The following is a 12,972-nucleotide window of genomic DNA, read 5'->3' as shown; positions in this document are numbered from 1 at the left end:
AGCTCAATCCCTATCTAAATATTGAGAATTTTCTTAATTTGGGTTTGTTCCTGAAACCCTTCTCTCTCTCTCTCTCTCTCTCTCTCTCTCTCTCTCTCTCTCTCTCTCTCTCTCTCATTGGAGAAAAAAGGGAGCGAACTTAAGTGAGTTCTTCCTAGATTCTTCACCATTTAAGGAGAGTACACAAGGCATTCCTCTCTTCGTTTCCTATTTGCTTGTTCTGGAATTGATTATTTCCAGAAATCTATCATTCTGTAACAGGAAGTCAACTACAAAACTCACACCTCTTTGGTACTTCTTGTCCCTGGGATTCCTCCAGTTGGAGAGGGCTGAGGGCATATATAAGAAAACTCCAAGATTCTCCACCATTTAAAGAAGCTTCTAGATTCATTCACATCATCATCATTTCCCACCTTAATGTTCTCTGGTATATCATGATCTCCAGAAAATCATCATTCTGTAAGATGAAATCAACTGTATAATTCACACTTTGATCATAGCCTTTCCCAAATAAAGAACTCAGTTGTGCCACCCAGGACTTCATCATGCTCTCCCTGCTCCCCTGATTTTCAGCATCTTTTTAATGCATCTTTCTCCCATTAGTTTGTGAGCTTCTTGATGGCAAGGAGTATCTTATTACTTTCTTTATATCCCTAGTGTCTAGAACAGTGTCTAGAATATACTAGGCACTTAATATTTGTTAATGGACTTTGAAAAGATTTTTCCTGAAATCATAACTTTTGACATAAAATGAATTTCCTAAAGTAAAAAAGGAAAACCATATGGACCTTCTGGGTCACATGGATATTATGAGCTATTATATTTCTCTAGAGGCTAAAAATAAGTTACTTATTACAGAAAACTGTCATAATGAAAACCATTCTAAACCCAAAAGACTGGGAATTGACAATGGTAGAGAGAATGTTTGCATAGTTTCAGTTTCATTTGTCATTCTATATTTCCATTTTATCTGACTCTCCCTTCTACCAAATGATCACTGCCATAAACATTTTATGATTCATGAATTCATTCCCAAAACAATTGAGGGGGGGGGCAGGAAATATTACCACATAGTTATTCATTCATGCAATGTAAAGGGGTCAAGTAGCTTATCTGAAGGTTGCCACAGTTGTCAAAAAGTTGGAAATATTCACTGAAGGTAGAATTCCTAGCTGCATTTAAAAATCATTAAGCTCATTCCCTTATTTCATATTTCCCAAAGAGATGAATTTAATATACTTGAATGTTGAAAGTCACTGAGTGCCAATAGTCACTGAATTTTCCTGCAATTTTAAAGGAGAAGAGGGAATAAAAATCTGTAGAAATCTGTGTTAATTAAGATAAATTCCTTACTGGTAGAAAATCATGTTCAGACATTATCACATCATTAGTCAACTCATCACAGTATTAGGTTACAGAATAAATCCTCTGGCCCTTTTCAGTCACACTAATGAAATGGCAATTGGTAAACCCATACACAGCCCAACTCTGTGGTATTGGCGTAAGGCATGAGGGTTGCAGCTGAGAGGTTAAGGCAATTGGAGCAGTTTCTCAATGTCAACAAAAATGAATGTGCTATGTGTCCTATATGCAATCAGATAGAAACTATAGGTAGTAAACAGTTGCTCATCTCCATTGACTCCAAAGCAAAGAATTGAAAGTAGCTTTTAAAATTAATTTTGATAATTTGATTTCAATTTATTCCTTTGTATTTATCTCCCTGTCCTCAAGTAATTGATGATGATGATGATGATGATGATGATGATGATGATGATGATGATGATGACAATGATGATGATATCATGGTATATTAGATTGAGAGTCAGTCTTAGAGTTTAGAGCTGATGGCAGAGTGTTGGACCTGAAATAAGGAGGACCTGAGTTCTAATTTCGCCTCAGATACTTTCTGTGTGACTTTGAGCAAGTCATTTAACCCTGATTGTATTGTGTCTAAGGTAATCTCCAGTTGTCCTGATTCATATCTTTCCACTGGACCCAGATGGCTTCAGAGGAGAAAGTGACTGGTGGTGGTGACCTTGCACAGCACACTTTCACTCATCCAATTCATTAGTTTGTCATGGCATCACTCCCCTAATGTCATGGGCTTCTTCAAGAACAAAAGACAAACATTAATGAAATTAATCAACAAAATCAAGGAAAACTGAATTCAGGTCTTGTTTCTGACATATATTAGTCATGTGAGCCTGGGTAAATCACTTTAACATTGCAATGCTTCAGGACATTATCTACAATTTATCTACTTGCTAGGCACCTAGATGGCACAGCTGATTGAATGCTTGGTCTGGAGTTGGAAAGATCCCAATTGTGTGATCTTAGATAGGTCACTTAACCTCTATATTCTTCTGTTTCCTAATCTGGAAATGAGGACATTAGCAGCACCCATTTCCCTGGGTTGTTGTGAAGATCAAATGAATCATCAATTATAAAATGTTTAACACAGAATCTAAATACATATTAGGTACTATATAAATAATTTTTATAGACAAAATTGTTGGTGTAGGGACTTGACCTGTATTTATTTTATTAGTATAGAGAACTCTCACAGTGAGGGAATGCTCCACAAAATCCATGCAGGTACCTTCTCTACAAATGGCAAATCTTTGAGAATTGCCTAGTATTTTGAGAAGTTGGGAGATTTACTTACACCACATATTATGTATGACTTGAACCCAAGTATTCGTGTTTTCAAGATGAGCTTGGCATCCATTGTACCACAAGTCTATCAGTAAAATAACAATAATAATTTACATTCATATTATATCTTAATGTTTTCAAGGTACTTTATAGTATTACAATACTGACCTGAGCTGTGTTTATTTTTATTAGTATATATAGAACTCTCAAAGTGAGGGAAGGCTCCACAAATTCATGCTGTTACTTGCACTACAACTGGGGAAGTCTTTGAGAATTACCTCGTACTTTGAGAAGTTGAAGGAATCACACAGGTCGCATTTTATGCTTGATTTGAATCCAAGTATTCTTGTCTTCAAGGCTCACTTGGCAACCATTATGCCATTATGCCTGTCAGTAAAATAATAACAATAATAATTTTATCAATTCTTTTTTTTTAGGTTTTTTTTTTGCAAGGCAATGGGGTTAAGTGGCTTGCCCAAGGCCACACAGCTAGGTAATTATTACGTGCCTGAGGCCGGATTTGAACTCAGGTACTCCTGACTCCAGGGCCTTTGCTGTGTCCACTGCACCACCTAGCCACCCCAATATCAATTCTTAATGTTTGTAAAGTTCTCTACATAGTACAGTACTTAACAAATAGTAGCTGTTTAATAAATATTAATTTATTGCTTGATAAATGCTTTAGAAAATCAAAATCATTCTGTGTGGTAAATCCTATCAATATAATTATCTCCATTTTTTTTTTTTATAGATGAGAGAGTTTAGATCCAAAAAGGTAAAGATACTTCCCTGGTGATAGAAAGTAGTCAGGATTGCAAACGAAATTGGAACCTTTCTTTCTTGACTTCAAATCTACTACTCCACATTGACTATAAGATGAGTTTCTATATTTGTAGTTACAATGAAGAAATGAAAACTGTACTCTTCTAATCCAAGCCTTGGGAAAAATGAGTTATATTTTTATATCCACTTAAATGTTTAGAAATTATATCACTCACAATAATCTTGTGAAGTAAATCATTTCAGTACTATTATTATTATTGCCATTTTACAGACAAGGAAACCCTGTCTTAGGTGAAGATGTTTATCCATAATTATGTGGCTAGCTAAGTGTCTAACCTGATCTCAACTCCAAATCTTACACTCTTACCTTTAATTTTATGATAAGGAATAAGATGAAGGAAAAAAATTACCTCTTAAAAATGTGGGAGGAAAGGGAAGGAGGGTAATGGATAAACATAACTGGTTTCTTTTTTTCTTGCAATTGTGTTGTCTTCTTCAAAGATGGGAATGAAAACAGCCTTGTTCTGCTTTTTTTCCCTAAGAAAATAAGTATATAATGTCAGTAGAGTGTTTTGTGGGCATGAAGTAGACACTTTATAAATGTATGAAAGATCAGGTGAATAATTTATATTCTTTCCTATTTTGTGAATTCAATGATGAAAAATGAGGAATAATTGGATAGAACTGGGGAAAAGAATGAAATGTTTAGAAAGTCTTGCTTTTATTTTTGCCTCCTTCTTAAGGGTATAAGCTGAGTTGTAGGGTTATTTTCTTCTCACTATGTAGTTATAATTTTTTTAGTCAAGTATGCTAATGGCAAAGAGATATGTGTTAGTGGAGAGAAAGGCAGCCTCAGAGCTGGGAATACTTGAATTCAAATCTTATCCCTTATGCCTACTTCCTCTGTACACTAGAGAATTAATATATAGAGAGGCAAGTTATATAATGGAAAGAGCACTGAATTTGCAGAGGTCCTACTTTCAAATCCTTCCTCTACCACTTACTGTCTTTGTGACTCTGGGCAAGTCACTTATCTTTCTCAGTATCAGTTTACTCTTCTGTAAAATGGGGGGGTATGTAAAATAATTCCCTCCCAGTTCTAAATAAATTGACTCAAGATGCTGATTTGTATCATACTATAGAAAGTGCCAAAAGCGATCCAATCACGACATTCAAATCCCAAGATGAGAGGTGGGTTTTTTTTTTTTTTTAATAATACCCAAGGAGCAGCTAGGAGTTGCAGTGGATAGAGCACTGGTTCTGGAGTCAGGAAGACTTGAGTGCAAATCCAGCCTCAGATCCTGAAGTCACCTGTGTGACTTTGGGCAGGTCACTTAACCCCTTTGCCTTGAAAAAACCAAAAAATAAGCAAATACAGATAAAAATAATATCTAAGAACTGTTTATCAGTCCTACAGAATACTTAAATATACAGTTTTACCTAATTCCAAGAAAAGTAGAGATCTCAAAATAATCATTCAAAAAATATATCTTCCTTTCTCTGGGATTACTTTTTAATTTTTGTTGGTAGTAACTGTCTTGTAGATTGGTTAAGAGGTTGGTGACAACTCCCAGAAAAATGTGAGAGAAAAATAGATTTTGAACAAAGTAAACTATATTATAGAGTGCTACATTTGAACAATCTTGCATGATAACTGGGAAGTTTTATTGGAATTCAAGAGCACTATATCATAGGAATAATAAACTAGTCATTTAATCTATGGGAGAGACATTTTTCATAATAATTAGTATTAGCAGAAAACTAGTCAATACTATGATATAGGCTATAACTTAGAGGTAGGAAAGAGAAATAATTAAAATGAGGATAGGAGTAATGGCTTCCTGGGACTGTGGGCTCCACAGTGGAGCTACCTTTATTCTTATATCTTTAGTATATTGGGCAAACTCTGGGTAGGGCACACATAAATATATTTATTTTGTATTTTTAATAATATGAATGTAAATAAAATGAAAATTCTCTCTCTGACATTCTTTATAAGCTCTCTAGCCATCAATGATTTAATGTCTACCAGTAATTGGCAAATGTCAATGCTGTAAAACTTAGCTTCCTGGAACTCTGTGAAAAGAGTTCACCTTTTCGGTTAGTGAAAAGTTTATTACCTCTTGCCTTGCCATTCTTGTCATTCAATCTATGTTCTTTTGTGACTCAGTCAGACTAGAGTATCACATTGCCATTTGAGGCATGCTATTACAGTGAATTTGTGAATCTTTCTCCTAGATTGTTGTGAATTATTCAACGTAGAATCCAATAATTCTTTTTTAGATATTCCTTGAATTGAATCATCCAGATAATGTTCCATGGAATGTGTATGTATCTTTAGCAAATTATAAATAAATTGGACTCTATATGGTCATTTGCTCAGATACCCAGTCCACATAGATTTGTCAAATAGCTGCATAAACAACAACTTAGGTATTTTTTTCCTGATGTTCCCAGAGACAATCCCATTTTTCAGTGTCTGAGAACTTAAATTCAAATCTTGATCCTGCTGTGCAATATCTCTTTGTTCTTAGAAACAGTATTTAACCTCAGTTTTCCATCTGAAAAATGAGGAAATTGGACTAGATGAACTCTGAGATCCTTCTAGCTCCCAATATATAATGCTAAAATGCTTGCCTCTATCTTTCATAATTTTGTTCATCTTTTAGCATTTGCCAATATTTGTGCCTATATGTTTGTGTGTGTGTGTGTGTGTGTGTGTATGTGTATCACACTCATAAGCAAGAACCCTATATCAGGGAGTCTGAGATCCACTCTTTTAGCAATTGGTTTGGATGCATAAAATCCCCTCCTTTCCCTTTCTAGAATAGGACATTTTGGAACCAGAGCATTATCTCTTCTTCTTCTTCTGTAAAATAAGGGGGTATGTGACATCTTACTGTGAGCAGAATTCTGCCAAGTAGATGAGAATTAAGTTATTCTAATTTCAGGGAGAATCCTGCTGCTTATGTTTTGAGATGTTTAAATTAAATTTATAATATTTAAAAAAATTCAGTTCCAATATATTTATACCATTTCTTACTACATTCATCATTTTAATAGTCAATCTTATTAGTTGTACTTATTTTTATAGATAAGAGAACATATCATAATTTATAGCATGTTTTGCTTGCTGAGAAAAAAGGATTCCAACACTCAGATGAATTTTTGGAAAACAATCCATTTGTTCTTACAGGAGATACCTTGTCACTGTTGACAGGAATTTGAAGGGCCATGTGACATTCTTAAGAAATGATTTCATATTAAATACTCATGAGGATTTCTGATCATCTTAATCTGAGCATTTCCTCCAATAAATTAGACAGCAACCTATTCATTTCTGCCCATCCAATATAACTCTTGTCTATATTTTCCCAAAAGTTTATCATGGAAGCTACCAACACATTGGAAAACTTCCTTATTTCCTCCTGAAATAGGCCTGGTGTCTGTGAAATTCTCTGGCTTGTCATTTGCCATGGAAGCAAATCAACTTCTCTTCAGACAATTCAGTAGTTCAGGGGAGTTAAGATGAAAAATGGCATGCCTCATAGAGATAGCTTTTACAAATATATTGCTAGACCCAAAGGAAAGGGAAAAATAGTTGATAAAGCAAAGACACTCACAGTATGCAATCTCCATGCATTCAGTCTACAGCACATGAATGGTACAGGTAGGGGGTAGGGAATCTATACTACTGTCAAAGTCCCAGAAACCCTTGGGATCTTATACAAAGGATCAGTATGATATCAGTGGAAGAGTGTTCTGTCATCTAAAAAGCTGGCAAAAATGAAGTATTTTCCAAATTTCCTTAATAAGGAAAAAATGAATGCAGAATAGAGAGGGGGAAAAAGGAAGTAATATTTGATATATTACCATTTCAGTGAGAGTATAAAAATGGGACCTGCAATTGTATCAATAATAATCATGTTTCATTAGCTCATAAATTTTTGATGACTTCTTTTGATCCTATTATTCTTCAGAGTTCATTTATAATATATATCATATATGTTCTGTGCATTATATGTTAATATCTACTTTGAAGCTCTCAATTGTCCTTTTGTGATTAATTCTTTGGGAGGTAATACAATTCCACATGTTGTTGTCATATAGAAATTGACAAAATAATGAAAAAATTGGGTTCTGCTTTCATGAGAAATTTGGACAGTTTCTCCAATCTACTTTTCCATTTTATCTTTGGGTCAAGCATATTATCAGTTTACACTATCTGTTCCAGTTACTCATGGGTTTGGATTTTCGCTATATTGTTTTCATTTGACTGCATGACATGTTGAAAGCTGGGTAAAAGATAATTTATTCACTTTGTCTTTCCTGTGTGGTTGAACAGCCAAATTTCTTTGAGTAATTTTAATTTTCTTCCAGGATGCCCTGCAATATTTATTTAGTACAATGTCATCTACAAATTGAAGTTTCTAAAGGATTTCATCATCCATAAAAAATCTTATTTCATCTGTACATTTCACTATATCTTTTCTATCACAGCAGAGAAAACTTGATAAAAGTGTCTCTGTTTTATGACATGCCTAATGTTTACTAACAAAGGGTCCCTGCTCCTGCTGGTGCTCCTTCTCACCCTAAGACTATGATCCTGAATTATGTATGGACAGTGCAGTAGAGTTCTGCATCCAGTGCCAGCAGATGGTCCCCTAAAATCTCTTTTTGATCATCTGTCTGACCCCTTTACCAACCATGAGTTGAAAGTTCCAGAAGCCCCTGCCACCACCAAGATCTGATACTGGTTTTCTATGGCTTATCCTGGGTCTGATTGCCCGACTCTTATCCTACTGAGTTAGACCTTTCCTACCAACCTTCCAAGATGTCTTGGCCAGGAAAAAAGTTCTATCACTCCAAAAGTTCATTTTGAGATATTTTAAAAATTATTTTGGAGGGGAAATTTGGGAAAACTCAGGTGAATCCCTACCTTCACTCTATTCTCTTGGCGTCTGTAATTACTCAGTCTCATTTAAACTTATAGATAAAATTATTGTTAATAATTTATTTTGTCCATTTTTTATTTTTATTTCACTTAAATAATTTATGCATTATTTTATCAAACATCATTTCTTTCCCCCCATTGTTATTCTTTCTTCTTGATTTTTTGCAAGTTCTCATATGAACTATGATGAATTTTATTTGTGCACTAAGACAGGGACAAATCCTACAGCAATAAAAATTATCTACCAAAATATTCAAGTATTCTTTGTCCAGTATCTACCATTCTATTTTTGAAGGGGGAAAAAGTATATATCTAGGTAGGTAGGTAGATAGATAGATAGATAGATAGATAGATAGATAGATAGATAGATAGATAGATAGATATGAATTAGGTTTTTAAAATAATTTATGTTTTGATTTTCTTTTGTTTATATTTAATTCTTGTGTATAAGGCTCTCTTGGTTAAATTTTGTTTTTCATCAGTTCATACAACCATGAATTACATTTTACTGTTTCTTACAATAGTGTTATATTTATCCAAGTTCATTTTAGTTATTCACCCAAATAATAAGAACCTATCCTTGATAAAGAGAACTCCAATATAAGATCATTACTGTTGCCTTCTTTGCCTTCAAATTTATTTCCTACTTTCACCTAAGATCTCCTATACTTAATTTTATACATAATGATTCTTTCTATGTTTTTTTATTTGAACTCCTTGAGAACTAGACTAAGGAAAATTAACACTGGGTCACATATTCCTAGATTATTGCTAGTTTATTATTAGTGGACTACTTTTAAAATGCTTCATAGAATAACTGCCTGATTTCTTATAGAATCTGTAACATTTTTTCATTTTCTCTACTCTGTATTATAAATTTGACACATGAAGTTGAATTTCATAACTATTTAAATTTGCATTATTGCAATTATTAGTGATTTGGAACATTTTTAATATAGTTGCTAATTTCGCTTTACCCTTTGAGAACTGCCTGTTAATCCTTTGATAATTTATGAATTGGAATAATGGCTTTTATTTTTTCTTTCAAAGTGATTTTTTTAAATTAAAGATTTTATTTATTTTGAGTTTTACAATTTTTCCCCATCTTACTCCCCCCCCAGAAAGCAATTTGTCAGTCTTTACATTGTTTTCATGTTATACAATGGTCCAAATTGAATGTGAAAAAAGAGAAATCATATCCTTAAGGAAGAAACATAAAGTATAAGAAATGGCAAGATCAGACAATAAGATAGCAGTTTTTTTCCTAAATTAAAGGGAATAGTCCTTGAACTTTGTTCAAACTCCATGGTTCTTTATCTGGATACAGATAGTGTTTTTCATTGCAGACAGCCCCAAATTGTTCCTGATTGTTGCACTGATGGAATGAGTGAGTCCATCAAGGTTGATGATCACCCCCATGTTGCTGTTAGGGTGTACAGTGGTTTTCTGGTCCTGCTCATCTCACTCAGCATCAGTTCATGCAAATCCCTCCAGGCTTCCCTGAATTCCCATCCCTCCTGGTTTCTAATAGAACAATAGTGTTCCATGGCATACATATACCACAGTTTGCTAAGCCTTTCCCCAATTGAAAGACATTTACTTGATTTCCAATTCTTTGCCACCACAAACAGGGCTGCTATGAATATTTTTGTACAAGTGATGTTTTTACCCTTTTTCATCATCTCTTCAGGGTATAGACCCAGTAGTGGTACTGCTGGATCAAAGGGTATGCACATTTTTGTTGCACTTTGGGCATAGTTCCAAATTTTTCTCCAAAATTGTTGGATGAGTTCATAGCTCCACCAACAATGTAATAGTGTCCCAGATTTCCCACAATTCTTCCAACAATGATTGTTATCCTTTCTGGTCATATTGGCCAGTCTGAGAGGTGTGAGATGGCACCTCAGAGAAGTTTTAATTTGCATTTCTCTAATAAGTAATGATTTAGAGTAATTTTTCATATGATTATGGATTGCTTTGATCTCCTCATCTATAAATTGCCTTTGCATATCCTTTGACCATTTGTTAACTGAGGAATGGCTTTTTTTAAAAATATAACTCAGTTCTCTGTATATTGTAGAAATGAGTCCTCTGTCAGAAACATTAGTTTTAAAGATTGTTTCCCAGTTTACTATATTTCTTTTGATCTTGATTGCAGTGGTTTTATCTGTGCAAAAACTTTTTATTCAATGTTATCGAAATCATCTAGTTTGTTTTTAGTGATGCTCTCCATCTCTTCCTTAGTCATAAACTGCTTCCCTTTTCAAAGATTTGACAGGTAAACTAGTCCTTGATCTTCTAATTTGCTTATAGTAATAATGACTTTTATAAGATAAATTACCTGTAAATTTATTTCCCCTCTTAATTGATTATTTGCTTATAGTAATAATGGCTTTTATAAGATAAATTTGCTGCAAACTAATTTCCCCTTTTAATTGATTCTCTTCTAATCCTATTGACTAATCATAGTGGTTTTATTTGTACAAAAACTTCCAAATTTGCTTTAATCACTACTCTACATTTCATTTTATAGGACCAAAAAGTAGTATATCCATCGTTTCTCTAACCTGCTTATATGATATGCCATTTTTTACAAAAAAAAAAACATTTGGAGTTATAGGTGTGAAGTATAACATCATTTTATAATGCTAATTTGAAAGCCTAATTTCAGTCAGATTGAATTCTAGGGATCAAATAATGAGTATCTGGCATTTGGGTGTTTCTAAGAAGACTAGCCCTCAAATGTGAGGGTTGTGAGTCCTTTTCTGTGTTCCTTTTCACCTTTAGTGTATGACTGATTGAGCAATTCTCCCCTGAAGCTCCAATAAGCAATAAAAACTGCAGCTTGCACAGTGGTCATACCCTATTTTAGCAGACAGGTTGAGTTAACTGAGGAATCTCAAACCTTTCAATGAATATGTTACTTTTTGAGCAGGATTACTAATAATTAAGAACCACCACCCCTCACATGTATGTATGTATATTTATTTTATTCTGAAATTAAGAAACAAAATATTTTTCATAGCATAGTAGAATAGAAACAATGATTGTACATAAAATTGCAAATCTATTATGTACAACTTGCTATTCCTTTTAAATATATAGCTATAACTTTCTTTAGAAAAAAAGGATGTGTATATTTATAGGTATGTTAAATTATTCTGTACATACTTATGTTTATGATTTCTTTTTCTGTATGCAGATAGCCTCTTTCTTCAAATATCCTTTATAGTTAATATGAATATTTATAATAGAATAGCTAAATTCTTAAAACCATATTGGTGTTACTGTGCAAAACCATTCTCTGGGTTCTGTGCATTTTGCTCTTATTTCATGTGAATCTTTCCAGGTTTCTCTAAAATCATTGAGCTCATCATTTCTTACAGCACAATAATATTCTATCATGATCATGTCATTTTTCACTCTCTGAAAGACAGCCTTTCAAATATGTGTGAGAGAGCTATAATGATATCTTTAGTCTTCTCTTCCCCAAATTTATATGCCATCCCTTTAATTGACTATCATAACGCATGGAATTCAGGACTATCTTGGTCGTCATTCTTCTCATACTCACTAGCCCATTGATGGTCTTTGTAAACTACAGCTCCCATAATTTTAACAGTCTATTTCAGATGGGATCTGACCAACATAGAGTACAGTGGTAGTGTCACTTCTTTATTTCCAAAAAAAAAATGCCCCTATTATTATAGCCCAAATTTTATTTAACTATGTTGACAGACACAGTACACTCGATTCAGATTGTGCTTATAATATTCTAAAGCAAGCAGAGGATTTTCTTATAAACTGCTGTCTTATCATGCTACCCCTTACCTTGTACTTGTGAAATTAGCTTTTTGAACTCAAGTGCAGGACTTTACATGGATCTCTATTAAATTCTGCTTTTGCCAGGATATTTTTGGATCTTGATTAAAATAGAGAAAAGGAATTAGACTTGTTCTTCTTGGTACAGAATTAGGGGATGATTGGTGGGTAACAGCTGTGAAGGGACAAATTGAGGATTGATTTGATAAAAAGAAAAGAAAAACTTCCAATTAAATGGAACTATAGGCTTCCACAAAAAGTTATTAGCTTCTCTTCTTTGGAGGTTTACAACAAAAATTGTATGCCCACATGCTTTGTATGATGTCAAATGGATTTTTGTTCTCATATGGATTGGTATTTAAGATCTCTAAGTTCCCTCCAACTTGGAGTTACTGCACTTCTTTCTTTGTCAGCATAAGGAATTATTATTAAAAAATAGAAGGTAGAAGTGAATTTTTAGTGAATTTGCTAAAATAAATAATAAACATTTCATTCAAGAGGGTTTAGGATATAAAAATAGATGTCTAGTGAAATAAAAATGAACCAACATGTATATAATTCTTTCAAGTTTAAAAAGAATTTTAGAGTCACACACATATACACAAACCTAATATGATCTTTACAATAATCCTGTTAAATAGGTTTTATTATTATTATTATTATCATTCTCCTTCTGAAGAGGATGAAACTGAAGCTTAGAGAAATTAAATGACTAATTAAATGGCACAACTAATGTCTGAGTCAGAATTTAAATAGAT

The 12,972-nt window shown here is 33.5% G+C and overlaps 1 protein-coding gene across 5 annotated transcripts in view; it reads left to right on the top strand.

Moving 5' to 3' along the window:
* NOX4 (NADPH oxidase 4) overlaps nt 1-12,972 on the top strand; it is a 255,234-nt gene that overhangs the window by 173,660 nt on the left and 68,602 nt on the right. The gene's annotated exons all lie outside the window — the stretch shown is intronic.

This window comes from Macrotis lagotis, chromosome 1 (assembly GCF_037893015.1).
Source record: "Macrotis lagotis isolate mMagLag1 chromosome 1, bilby.v1.9.chrom.fasta, whole genome shotgun sequence".
NCBI classification, from domain to species: Eukaryota; Metazoa; Chordata; class Mammalia; order Peramelemorphia; family Peramelidae; genus Macrotis; species Macrotis lagotis.
The sequence above is the reverse complement of the archived record's forward strand: the minus strand, read 5'-3'. Positions and strand labels throughout refer to the sequence as shown.